Raw genomic sequence first — 14,863 nt, 5'->3', positions numbered from 1 at the left:
GCTACAGGGAAGAATGGGGAGATGTGGTTTTGACTGTATTTGCTTTAAGAATCAGCTATCTAGAAAGATCAGGCTTACTGATAAGGAAGAACACTTTCATGGACAGAACTTCTGGACAATAATGCTCCTCGGAGACGAGAACAGGAAGAAAAAGTCCAGCAAAACACTGAAGTATCTTTTAGGATTAATTTGCCCTCAAACAGAGTCCAACAGTACATGTAAGTAAGTACTATGAGGAAAGAAAAGAGACTGAGATCAGTAGTTCCAGGGGAGTCTCCCAGCAGGGATGCCCAGCACCTAGGGCCAAGTGGTGCCCAGGTGGGAAACCAGACAAGAGCCAGGACCTACTCTGACTTTTAGGTGGACTTTGGGAACACATCACATTGTTTTGGCCACTGTTTTACAATGTGTCAACCAAGTGTATTGGTGTCTACTATGACAGAATAAATTCCTCATTGTCTTCCCTAACTTTGTCTGCCTACCACTGGGTCCTCAGGACTGTTGGAGAGACGATGGTTCTGCCATTCCTCAGGAAGCAGCTGACCTCATTTGAGAAGTGGAGGTGAGGAAATCCTGGGAGGACCCTCCGGCTGCGTTCATGCTCATAGCCCAAACAGTGCCAGGGCCCGCTCACTGTCACGGTCTGTGAAAATCCCTTTCCCCCAGAGCTACCTGGCAAGGAGCAAACAGAAGAAAAGATGCCAGGTGTGCAGCTGCAGGCATGGCCATGTGAGTAACCACATCCGAAACCATGACACCTTATGCACCACTCTGGTAAAAACAGCTTAGCTGTTTTCCATTTGGAAAATACCCTAGTCCGACTGCCTTGTATCCTGCCCTTGATCTGTCTGTGAACAACTGTGTCTTCTGCCAACCAAGAAAAGCATAGCCTAGCTCTTTTTCTATATCAATTCTTAGAACTTCCTAAAGTAGGAGGGGAGTGTTATGTGTGTAGGTTACAAGTATAGGAAGGACTGTATCAATTAGCTGAACAAGCAGGTATTTATTTCACTTCTGTAGCGTCAAAGAACTGGGAAGACAGCCTGAACCGAGTGCTCTCACCATCTGCAAAATATTCTGTTGTCTCTTCTAAGGTACTCAGTTCAGCAACACCTATCAAATACTTGAAACAGAATCACATTTTCTAGAAGGCAGTATTTTTAACATCAAAAAAGATTTAATGATCACTCATAAATAACAGGGTAATAAGAATGAAGCCAGACATTGGACAACTTTTGTCTACAAATGATGTTCTCTCTGCAGGGCTCACAAGGAAGAGGAATGTTTCAGTGGCAGGCAGGGCATGTCTCACTCACCTCCCCTCTGACATTGTTGTGCAATGATGCCCAGCAGCACAGAGAGGATTGCGGGGAGCTGAACAGGGCCCCCAGGATAGCTGTGTCACACCACTGCTGACCTCTGGCTCTGCTGAACCAAAAGCCACAAATCTAAGTAAATTTTTAGATTTTTCCCCAAGAACTGGGTTGTTCTATGAACACTCTAAACTGCCAACACAATATAGATGTCTAGCAAAAATACTGGTTGCATAAAAGTAGACTGTGACATATGCTGTCCATGAGTGCTTCTCTTAATTCACCCTTGAGAATTTAAACTTTCAGGTAATCACTCTTGGAAATGTGACTTTTCTTGAGGCAATCATGATTTGCATTTTTAACCTTTGAACTGAGTATTTTGTGATCTCTTTCCTTTTTCTGTTCAAATAAAATTCAGAAAATACATTTAGTACATTTATTTAGACTAGTTTAATCTCTTCTGCAATTACCTATATCTTCTGGTTTTTTACCTTCTGAAAGCACACCTTCATTCTCAACTTTGTCTGAAAGCTGATTGCAAAAGAAAAAAAAATAAATCAAACAAACTAAAAAGAAAATAGAATTAAATGATATAAATGGCAGAAAACAAATCAACATACTATACATAGATCTGTTATTGTCTCATAATTAAAAAATGTTGATGCAATTAAACCAATTACTTTGTCATTCATAGTGGTTCTTGTAAAGAGATGATGTGTTAGGGCAAGAGAGAAGTTCTGAAAATTGGCTTTTTAATTACCTAAGCATAAAATTTAGGAGCTTGTGAGGAGCAAATGAGATCCTTGTAGTTTCTGGATTGTGAGAGTCACAACTTGGACAAATGTTCTATTTTCTTTCTGGGACAAAAATGGCAAATAGTTATTAATATATCATGGAATACCAAAAACTAGTGAAATGTGTTGTACAACTAGATGCTGGCCTTCCTACGCTGTTGTTTCAGCAGCCTTTGCCAAGCAGTCTGCACTTCTGATGGAGCTATCTAAATTACAGATGGGCCAAAACTGCTTTTCAGGGTCAAATTTAGCCTGATTTTAAAAGGCTTCTTATTGATTGAAAGTGGATCTGAAATCAGGCAGAGCTAGATGAGGCCTAGTTATCAGCAGATGCCATTATGCTGAGCAGAGGGAGTTACAGCTGGAGCTCTGCGTGGTCCTTGCAAGTTAAGCGTATGCTTTAGTGCTTTGCAGGACTTGTGCCAGAGACCTCCATACTGTACAAGATGGAGTTTCCAAGCGGATGGACATACTCCAAAATAGGGCTCTCGAGCAGAAAAAGCCACAGATGAAAAACCTTAACTGAAGGCTTCTTTTCTCCTGAATGGGTCCTCTCAAAAGCACCCATGATTAAGATAAAGGGGATTACAGCAGTGTCATTCAGAGCAGCCACATGCAGTGCATCCTTTCTAATGTAAGAGAAAAGAGACTTGAAATGCTGGTAGACTTTACTGGTAGATACAGGCTGCAAATAGACTGTTGCAGAGAAAAAAGCTTCTCTTATAACAGCTGTGTCAGCTACACCTGGCAAGCTAAGAATCTGTAAAGGTAGCCAAACCTTTCTGAGGAGAAAAGAAACTGATATAACCAAGCAAGCAACCTTAAATTGTTTCAAAAATAGGAGTGCTGGTTGCACAAGTGCTTGGGGGTGATGAAGAGGACACACGCAGACAATGCCAGCTGAGCTTTAAAAATCCTTGTAACAGACTCTGATTTGCTCATCTCTCCTGCTTTCATTTTTCTCCTGTCTTGGGTGAAGGGTTTGTGTTTAATAACATCATTTGCATCAGTGTGTCCCAACTGACCAAGGTACTAAGGCTAGGAGAGATTAGCATGGTAATCTCATTCTGATGGATAAAATTAGCAAAGATATTCCCCTGAATGGAGAGCTGCCATTGGCGAGCTGCCGTGCTTAGAATCAATTACTAAATTACTTTGAGCTCTAAGTCGACAGTAACAGAAAAAAATTGGCATCGACCGAAGTGAAATAAGATAAAAAATATGCGATCATTAAATCTCTCACTACTATTCGCGAATGTGACTCACAAGAACTGCACAAAAAATAAGGCAGAATTTAATTTTTAACAGTGGTCCCTGTCATCATTTCAACCAGAGCTTCTCAGTGCATGGAAGTGCAGCTGAACCTCACTATCCAGCTGCTTGGAGGAAGAGCTGGGCTGCTCACAGATCCCACCCTGTGCTGAGCAGGGCACATCATGGGGACGAAAAGCCAGAAGACCTCGTTCTGTATGTGCAAGCAGAGCAGCACAGAGAAATGCTTTGCTGGGGCATAAAGCCTTCCCTCATGCTGTTATTACCTGTTCTCTGTGTAAGTGTATCATACATATTTAACATGTTGCAAACACAGAAAACTGTAGGTCTCTGCCCCAGAGAAGACACAATCTGGAAGCGTTTCAGGACACACATGAAGTACAAAATCCACAGTGGTGACTAAAGACCCACCTGATCACCTTGCTCATTCCAGCACAAAAAAAAACCCCAAACAAACCCCAAAACCCAAGAGGACTTCGTATTATCACTAATGATTCTATTGTTATAATCTTAAGGGCAACATCATGGTGTTTAGACTGTAATCAGGGGGTTAACCAAGCTTAAACATAGCCAGAATCTCTGATCTTCACTATGCACAGATCTTCATTACCCGTTTGACAGACCGGGCAAGGCAGAAGTGTTCTGCAGTGATGGAGATCAGAAGGATGGAGGTCAGAAGGATTGGCATTTGCATTATTATGGCTGAGCTTTCGGAAATAACTATGGGTTTCAGAGTGTGGGTTTTTGACTGCCTCAGATGAGAGAAATGGCGTGCAGGTCTGGCTTTCAAAAAATCTCAGACTTCTGAAGCTTCTCCAGTTGAACACCTACACCTAGAGACCTGTCAAATCACTAGCTGCTTCTACAGATCCTCTAGACTGTTTCAGAAGTTTCAGAAACTGTGTATAAATACTCATCGCATTAGAGAAAAAGTGAAAGAGAAAAACAAAATGAAAAATTACCACATTATTCAGAATGTAGGACATGTGACACCCTAACTTCAAGTATTAACTGTACCTTAGCTACAGTTATGAAAAGAGTTCCAAAATTAAAAAGATACAACTAATACACATCATTTAAACAGCAGGGATGTAGAAAAAAGAAATGTGAAAGAACCTTTTATCAGCTTTAAACACCAGGAACCACAGTAGCATAAGTAATTGATAATATTATTAGCTCAGTATACATATCAGCTGTCGAGATATTATGAGAACTGAATCCAATCTCTGTTGAGGGAGTCAGGGTCAACATCATTAGCTATAGATCCTGTCCTGGTTTACATATAGAGCCCTCAGGCCAAGTGTCTGCCAGATACATCTCTATAGATGTGCATAGCTATAGGACTTACAGGGGGCTAATCACACACATCAGTAATAGACAACAAGCTTTTGTTTATCTGAAGGTTTACTGGAATTAACTGATTAGTGTCAACTTGACACAATAACTTTTGTCTACAATGCAGTAGATCATTTTGATGGTTTTATTGATGGAGTGTTGTCTAATGTAAATTGTGAGGGTAGCTGAATGAAGTAGGAAACCTTTTAGTTAAACAGAAATTGAAAAAGTCACTAACAAATGTATCTTTAAAATATCACATCCTGCAGCCTTATAGATGCCATAATAATGGTAACACTGATGGCAACGATAAATAGGGAGAAATTAAAATAGAAATAGCCACCACCTGTTCATAAATTTCTCTCTTACATAAGCCCTCAGATGATATCCTGATGTTAAAACTAACGAAGTTTGACATAACTCCTGAAAGTAAAAATTAGTATAATAAAAGAAAAGAGAAAAATGAAGTAAAACACATTTACATAAAACCTATAGTGACCCAATTTAGAAGACTGGAAAATATTTAAGGAAAAATGTCAGTTGGCGTAAATTAATTCTTCACATAGATAGATAACATAATTTTCTGTTTCTTGTTAGAGATAATAACTTTCTTTGATAATTAATATGGAACACACTGTTTGCTTTCCTCTGCTGAGTGTGAAATATCTTTTATGAACTAGCCTAGACTTTCTGTTCTTATGGCTTCACAGCATGGTTAGGAGTTCATGGTTTAATACTACACATTATCGTATCAATCTTCTAACATAAATAACAACAAATTTCTTGGCTTGCTCAGCTATTAGATTATTTAGTGCAATTGTTGGATGATCTCCTTTGAAAGTAAGCTCAGAGAATACATTGATTATGTTGTGAATGCTTCAAAAAACAGAAAGAATCTATATAGTCTCTATAGTTATATTTTTTATAAAACCCAGAAAATTAATTCACATTATCTTATAACTTCAAAATCACCTTCCTTTCCAGGCACAAAATATTCTCCCCACAATAGCAAGTCAAAACAACTAGGCTAAAACAAGGAGGATACTGTGTGTCCTAAAATGAAGTAATTAAATTTAGGCAGTATTATCAATGATGCCCAGTTCCAACCATTGAAGCTGCAGTTAGTAACCCCAGCTTGTCCCTCTATCAAAAAGCTATTTATTCTTCATTACTGACTATCCCTGTGTTATAGGGATTCATTGTCATTGTAGTAACTTAAAGGACGAACAATTAGTGAAATATTATGGGAATAGCCATTTCATAGCTCATGGGTAAAGTAGTAGCAAGTCACAGCTTTCCAGCAGTTGTGGCAATGGTAAAAACTTGTTGTATTATCACCCTTGAGGATTCATTATATTTATTTGGCTTATAGCAACGTAAGGAGTGAAATTGTGTCTCCGGAGAAAACAACCCCATTTTAGAGACCTTTTCCAACTGATTCCTGTAGAAATTTATACACAAAGTCTGCAAAACTGAGAACAATGTGTTGTCCCTTGGGGACACAGATTACTCAGTTTAGATCAGAAATAGCCAAACTGACAGGGTTCCACTTTGGCCAAGTGTAGTCATGGCTCCCTCTTGATCTGCCTTCTAAGTGGAGAAGGGCAGTGCATGTCTGTGCAACTTCCAGTACTAAGCTTTCAAAAGGTTTTCTTTCACATGCCTTTAAATCTGAGGATGCAGAAAGCCACAAGAGCTTATTACATGGAAGGCAATGAAAGTAAATGGATGCTTAGATAAGTTGTGTCATTCTCGAAGGAACACAGATGAAATCAGAACAATTCATTTTGTGTGCTTTCCTGCCTAAGAGTACATTGATGGATCCAAGAAGTCACAGCCCTTCTCTAGCAGCATCTAACTGATAGTGTTCTGAACTCTGTTTCTCTCCTCAAAAACACACAAGTTTGTTAAATCTGAAGATCTGGGCAAAGCTGTGTGTTACTTGTCTATTTAGTAGACAGAAATATTCAAATCTATGTTTGTTTGAAACTGGCAATATACGTTTTCAGCACGTATTTCTGCCTACTTACTAGAAAAAAATACCTGCAAATGGCATTTATTGTAAGGCTAGGAAAAAGATCCACTGATTTTGGAAAGCCAAATATTTCATGTAATTAACTCTTAAACAGCTAACCAAGTCACTTGACTTGCATGCAAACAAAAGAAAAAGAAATAATTTTTATCTTGTTTTAAAAGTAGCTCCCGAGCAAAGATACATAACCTTTCTTAAATATTTTGACTCATTTTAAATAGGATGTTCAAATATCTAGTTATTTATTTTTTGTGGCCCTGTGTAGTTATTTGCATTATAAACGTTCCATTATTATAACATCAAGTCAGAAGGAGCTGATAAGATGTAAATACAATACAGTGCCATTTATTGTTATGGAGTGTCCTTTATAGAAAACATAAAAGAACCTTTTACGTGTAACTATATGCTTAAACATGATTCTCAGTCGTGCCTAGCAGCACACAGTAAAGTAGAAACTTGAAAAGAAAGAAAAAGACCATTTCTGGTCTATACAATGGCCAGGTACAGCAGACACTACAGCAGTCTGGAAAATAGCAAAGAATGACACCACTTTTTCCAATGGTGCCTTGAAAAGATGTGTTTGGAGTAAATAATTCTTTCTGTGTGAGTCTGATTTCTCCCTGAAAGCCCTCAAAGAAATGCGAGCGAGGAGATGTTAGGCTGTAGCCTCATTTTCCTGTATCAGGCTGATGCGTTGCAAGCATAAGCAACAGTCCAGAGAGACGCTGAAGCTCTCTAGAAGATGCAGATGATGTCCTGTCAATGTGGGAATATGCTTCAAACATGCAACTGAGACAGATATCACATGTATACTTAAAATGCAGTTATCAAAGCATAGCTATTTCTATAGCAGAAAGGAAAAAACAATTTAGAGTTCATGGCATGGGAAGCACGGACAGCATCATTATGATCTTCGGCATCCTGTTTCTATAGCAAATATCCCAGCTTCTTCAGCATCTACAGGGAGAAGGAGGCATTTAAGTTTTAAGATCTCATATGAGACAGAATTTGTCTTTCCACAGATGGTTCCTCAGACCAGTTTTGAAAGCAGGGTGGCCTCATCAATTATCACAACTTTTTTTCACTGTGAATCACAATTTTAATTTTCACCATATCTTCTCATCCTTTTAGCAACATGTCTTTCATTTCATCTTCTGCTGCCTCCTTGTTTGTTTCTTACTGCATACATCTTTTCCAGATGTCTGAGCACACAGTCCTCTCCTGACTATGTATCTTCTGTCTTAACTTTTTCTCATTTTCTCTGGGATGAATTTTGCCATCTCTTTTTCCACAGTCCTCAACAGTTAAAAGGTGCATATTCCTACTGTCAATCACCTTGGCTCTGAATACCACCTGGAGTCTCTCTCTTTTCTGTCATGTCATTACATCACTGAAAAAGATGAGATGTATCATAGTGGAAGATACTTCCAATTTGTCCTTGGGCTTATCATATAGAAGCAATATAAAGTATCTTTGTGCTCAGCATAAACATCCCTTTTAAGCAAGTTTAGCACACTGAATAATATGAAATATATAAGTTCTATCCCTTCAAATGCGAAGCACTTGGGGGCAAAATCTTCTGTAATTATTAAGATCACATAATAAATCTGATTCAAAAGACTTTATAACACATTGCCCCATGATTCTGTATTCAACAGTAATTGAATTTAGTCAACAAACAAGAATGAAATCATCAAAATTGCAATTAATCAGGAGTTTAAAACAATACTTTGCCATTATGATTAAATGATTTTTTTTTTTGTTGGCATACATAGAGAAGTAAACCTGAGAGATATGCTTTGTATCCCGACGTAATATAAAGACTGCCTGTTATATAAAATGAGATGGAACAAAAAGTTTTACTCATCCCAGGATTACAATTTCTTTATCTTGCCAAATTTTCTCATTGGGTTAAATACAAAGACCTTCATTCAGTAGTTACCAAGGCTTTGTTCAAGCAAATTCCTCTTGACCTCATAATTTTCTCTACAATTTTCACAGTCTTACAGGCAAACCGCAGCTGCCTAATGACACTATTCATTGGTCATGATATACTATTAGATATACATTATATGCGTGTGTACGTATGGGGATGTGTGTGCACGTGATGTAATGATGTGCAAAATGCAGTATATATATTTTTTAAAGTATAAGATGAGAATGCTATTTCAATCACTTCTAATTTGCATTTCATATTTCCAAAACATCATAATACTATAAGGTATTGATCCAAGCATGACCATTTGATTTCACATCAATACTAATATGACTTTTCTGTGATCTGTTGACATGTGGGATTTTCTAAGTGAAATACATACATACCGATATCCAACTATTTTCACTAATAAAACTGGATTCAGCTGTTCTGTATGAAAAACTGTTGGTAAAAATGTAGATCACACTGTCCCCAAAAAGGAATTTAGATTTTACTAGTAGACTTAGATTTTCATTCCTACTGCTTTGCCAAATCTCTTTCCTTTATCTCTTTAATATAATAGTATCTTTTTTATACTGATTTTTGTCTGGAGCCATATTCAATAGCCTAAGTACAAAACACTGGCTGGAAAAGTGGTTATCACTTTCAGGAGCAAGACACCCTGAAAATGTCATTCCCATCCTCAATGTGGTTGTTCTGGACCTGACACAGACTGCTGGAATAACAGCCTTCTACTGAACCTCTCTAAAATATGTACATAACATAGTTTATTATGCAACTGTTCTTGCTTTGATGATTTTTGCATACAGATGCCAAAATCACATGAGTCCCACATCCCAATTTCTTCTCTCCCAATAGATAGGGCAACAGGATGATACTCAAATAGCCTTTAATCTTCTCAACACTGCTGATGTACTTACTTAGTCCTACTAAATCCCCATTTTCAACGTTACCCAAGTTTCAGCATAAACCATTATGTTGATTTTTCCTAGCGATTACCAACATGAAATTTACCCAGTGGTCAGGGATAATTACACATCTTTGCTGCAGATATCCAGGTGGACGTTCTCCTCCACATCTGTATGCATGCACGTACCCATAGACACAACACCATTTCTGCTAAAGGCAACAGCAACGTCTCCATTGATTTACTTGGAGCAGATGTGGATCTTATTGGCACAGAAAGCCTGAAGGGGAGAATGCAGCATGTCTGAGAAGAGTGCTATGTGCTGATGATGGTCATTTCAGTGTCACTGGAATCAACGTGTATAATGCAATTGCTTTTATTTTTCATCTCACCTGACTACCTGTAGGGCCTGAGCAAAAACTAGGCAAAAGTGGATTAATCACGGGTTCATCCCAAAATGAGCCACCCCAATTTCCTCACAGAAGCCCAGGGACCCAAGGAACAGCCAGAGATTGCCACCTGCCTCAGGCGAAATATGCTTCTTTCCCATCATCTGCCAAGACCTGAAAATGGTTCACAACCTCAAAATCCATCTAAAGCCATCACTGCTGCAGAATCACAGGGTTACTGCTGGAGGAACTTCTGGCTTTCATTATGTATGACAGAGCTGTGACCATTCTTTCCCAAATGAAGCCATTGTTCATATTAAAGACTACCAAGAAGCTGAAGTAACGGTGAAGGAATCCAGTCCCCGCGTGGGGCAGGTCAATATGGTCACAGCATTCACCTTCAATGCCAAGCACCATTTTCCTGTACACTTTCAGATGGAGTCCATGTTGCAGGAAAAAAAAAAACCAAGATCTTCAAACTCATCTAGACTTCATAACTTCCTTCCAGCAGCAGTGACCTTCTAAACCAAACCTGTAATACTGAAAGTGATAAAAGAAAATTCACTGTGATGAGTTTGTATTACACGGGAAATGCATCTCTGCCCCCTTCACCCATTTACAGCACAATTACTAGGTAAAAACTTCACTGGACTCCAGAGTCTACTTACCAGGGGACAAACTCTAATGGCTGATCCAAAGTAATTTAAATTACATTGTGAGTTTGTTAGAGCCCTATCATCTCCTGTTTGGTTCTCTGAATAGAATGTGTAGAAACACAATGTGTATCAGCGTATGTCTTACCATCTACTTACTTTCACACACCACTTTCTTTACTTTTGAGGATATCAGCATATTTCAGTATACAATTACAGAATCTGAAAACTCGATTAATGTGCTATTTACATGCATATTAACTATGGCAATGCCTATAAATGCATTAGAAAGAAATCTTCTTACAGATTGCAAATAAACTTTCAAGAACTGACCCGGTGCCAATCCTTTCAGCACCTGTCTGGATGTAGGCAATTATTTTAGTTAATGGCACAGCACAAGGTCCCAGAGTACACACATAAACCCACATTTTCCAAGAGAGATTTGAGCAGGCATTACATAAAAGGTTTTAGTAAAAACTGCAGTCTTGTTCTCATACAAAGCTATTACCCATTCATAGTCTCTATTAAAGTAAACAGATAATTTACCCTTAATTTAAGGTCCCTTCACATCAAGCATAATCAGCTTAAGGAAGATGTGCAGTCAGCATAAAAAAGATGTAGTTTACATCTTATATCTGCTTTTCATACGAGTTCAGCTCTGCCTCCTGTTGTCTCCAACAAATAGAAACTATATTGCCTTCTCTCTTCACTCAACACTTGCCAGGTATTTTCACTCCTTTTTCTGAAATCCTAATAGGGGGAATCTGGCTTAACCATGAAAGTCTTCATGCCCCATCATCCTTCTTGCACTCCCTTTGCAAAAGATGGATTACATAACTTGAGTTTAAGTGAAGGACCCTCTGAACTAATTTTGACTGCAATAAAAAGAAGAAAACTTTGATTAGCAGGAAGGCATTTGTTGTACTTCCCAAGTTAGCACTTGGAGCTGCTGGGTAGTAAGTTGATCGATCAATCGATTGATTGATTGATTTGAACAATTTTTTACTGGAAGGCTAAAAATGATAGGCTGCTGATGTTATGTTGCTTTTGCAACATAGGGGCCTGGGACCATCCTTCAGGAATCATTTACAAACTGGACTGCTACTTAAAAAAAAGCAGAAAAACTGCAACCAAATTTTGATGAGTTGATTTATAGAAATATCGCAGCTGACACAATTGAAACAAACAGCGGTGCCACTAAGCAATGTAACCAGGGCTGGAACTGTGGCATTGACACCCCAGCCAGGAGCAGTGGTTTAGCTGTGGCCCTAGTAACAATAGTGTATACATATCCAGGGATTGTTAGTGGGAACAGAGCTCTGACTTAAAACATCATCAAACTCTCCATAATGGAATCACTAAGGAGAAGGTTCCAGCCCATTTGACTATTTGTTTTCTTGCTCATCATTTAAGACTGGCTAATTACCGTTAGTCTTTAAGGCAGGCGGCATGACTCTGACCTGTGAGCAGAGCAGAACACCTTACAGTTTTATGTGGGAGCTCAAATATACCTCAGCACGGCCAATATAGAGACCTTTGAAGAAACAGCTTAACACTATTTCCTTCTGGTAGCCCATTCCCTTTTGCAGGATCTGGAAGTACCTTGCCTGAAGGCACAAAGCATCCTTAGAGGCAGGAATTCAGGACTGCCAAACCCTGCCTCCCTGTCACTGGCTCCTTATTCTGACAAAATAGGCCTTTTTAGCTTTCCTATGACCTCTTGACTTAGACATCATTATCCTTCACTGTGGGAAGAGCATACCTTTCCATCTTTCTTACGGCCCTATTAAAGCTCACTAGAGTCATTGACACAAACAGACATAGAAACATAAAATTGCCATAATTGGGTCAGGCCACAGGTCTGGTAGTGGCCAGTGGTGACCGCTTAGAGAAAGAACAGAAGGAGGGCATATACAGAAAGACCCTTCCCTTGGCAAATCTTGTCTGCTACCAGCAGTTTCAAGGCCATCAGAATTTGTATCCAGACCATCACTGTATTATTCAAATACCAGCAAATACAAAAACCTTGAGTTTTTGAACTCATAGGCATGCTTTTCAGTAAACAACACAAATATACATATATATGCATTTGTATATGACAGAGATTCTTATGTGTGAGTCATCAATGTGTTTTGCTGCACTTCTGTACTTGCAAGGAGATAGATGGAATGGCACTTTTTGGACATAATAAGCACATACAGTATATTTATTTCTATCAACAGGATTTTCTTCATTCTCCTTTACACTATTTTCACAGCATTCTCCCTCTTCTCATGCTACTCTGTGCGTTTTATGAGGGAGTTCTAAATTTCTGAGATCCAATCTTCTCGTTTCTCAGTCCCATTAACAGCAAAGGTGTCACACTGTGACTCCATACCTTTGTAACAAGGTTAAGGATCAGCTTGCACAGGCGAGCTGCAGTCCCTCAGGCTATTCAGCACTAAGGGTCTAATCTACACTCTGCTGAAATCATAGTCTCTAAAAGGTTCAGGAGATTTTGACCAACTTCATCAAGGCATTACTAAAAGAGGCAAGGCCCTATAAAAGGCATCACTAAATCTGCCTTTCTGCACAATGCGTTACACTCTGTAACTTGCTATTTTTGCAATACAGCACTTTTTTTTGTTTACAGTTTGAAGTATAATGCAGTCCTAATATTTCTTCTGTGTGCTGCTCTGTGGAGGGCATCAAGTATCCCTAAATGTGAAAGTGCTAGGGTTAAAAAAAAAGCATGATATTCAATATTAACACTTACACAATGGGAAAAGCATTGCTTGCAAAACAGAAGGTAAAGACTACATCATTTGTAATGTGTGTGGTGCTTTTTTTCTCGATAAGCAGTACAGATTGACGCAGGTAAAGACTCTTCTAGGTGCAGCTCGATGGGTAAGCATAGCTTTGCCATGCATTTCTGCTCTACAAAGCATATATAAACTTAAGCTTGTGGTCTTGTGGGATTGTTTTTCAGGTTTTGTCAGTTTGGGGTGGGGTTTTTTTGTCTGTCTTCTTGGGTTTTGTTTTTTTTGGGGGGGGTGTTTGGGTTTTTTTGTTTTTTGGGTTTTTTTTTTCCAGTGGGAGTAAAATGGGACAGTTCATATGGTAAGCAACAGCCAGGCTTTCTAGCTTTACAAACCTGTCTATATTTATTCCACCAGGGAAGAAATAAAACAATGAGCCTCTTTGGCTAGGTGATGCCAGGAATGTGGTTAGGAGCTGCAGGAAGGCCTTTCTGCCAGTGTCTAAGTCACAGTGACGCCCTGCAGCCTGCTATCCTTTGCTCATAATGACGGAAAGCTTTGACCCGGCCACATTTCTCCTTCTGGAGGGGAAAGCAAAGCCTTCTTTTAGTGTTATTTCAGCTCCCAGGACCCTTGTGCTGCCCTGGCTCTCCTAGCAGCTGCCCAAACGAGCATTTCTGCCTTTCACATCCTCTTCCCCTGCTTACACAGTCTACAGCTAGTATTTTCCTTCTTCTTTTTTTTTTTTTTTTTTTAATCGCAGAAAGGCCCCCTCCCCTAATCTAATTCCCGCTCCTTTGTCACAAGCAGATGTCACGTTTACATCTGTGCGTCCGCCCGGGCGCCCCGTCTCCTCCAGCGCAGCAGATGTTGCCGCCGAGGCACCCGCGGACGGTGAGAAGGGAAAAAGCAAAGCGCAGATCCCTCTGCTGGCGGCCGCCTGAACGCCGTGCCGGGAAGGGGACAGGGAAAAACACAGGGACATCCTCGTCATTATTATTATTGCAAGCGCCCCATCCCAACTGATGGCACAGCAGCAGCAGAGCCAAGAGAGCACCCGGCACCCCGGCTAGGGCCGAGAGGGACCGGGGACCTCCGGGGACCCACCCTTTCGCCGGGGGACAGCCAACACGTGTCACCCGCCTCTCTGGTCCTGCTACCCAGCGCCGGGGGAGGGAAGGAGGCTGCGCACCCCGGCTCCGCACCGCGAGGGACCGGCCGCGGCGCGGTGGGATGCTCCGGGGCGCCTTCCCCCCCAATAAAGCAATGCAAAAGAAACCCTCGCCGGTTTTTTATATTTTATTCGGGCTGGTGGAACCGCGTGTAGCGGTCAGAGGGGCCCGGGAGGCGCTTTCCCAGGGCCGCCGGCGGCCGCACAAAGGCGCGCTGTTCCCTGTTTTTTTCCGCTGCCTCCGAGCGTTCCTCCGGCAGCCCCGGGGGGAGCGAACCGGGCCCCTCTCGGTGCCGAAGGAGAGGGAAGAAAAGTGGCTTTAC

Source organism: Cuculus canorus, chromosome 4, assembly GCF_017976375.1.
Source record: "Cuculus canorus isolate bCucCan1 chromosome 4, bCucCan1.pri, whole genome shotgun sequence".
In the NCBI taxonomy this organism is placed as follows: domain Eukaryota; kingdom Metazoa; phylum Chordata; class Aves; order Cuculiformes; family Cuculidae; genus Cuculus; species Cuculus canorus.
The sequence above is the reverse complement of the archived record's forward strand: the minus strand, read 5'-3'. Positions refer to the sequence as shown.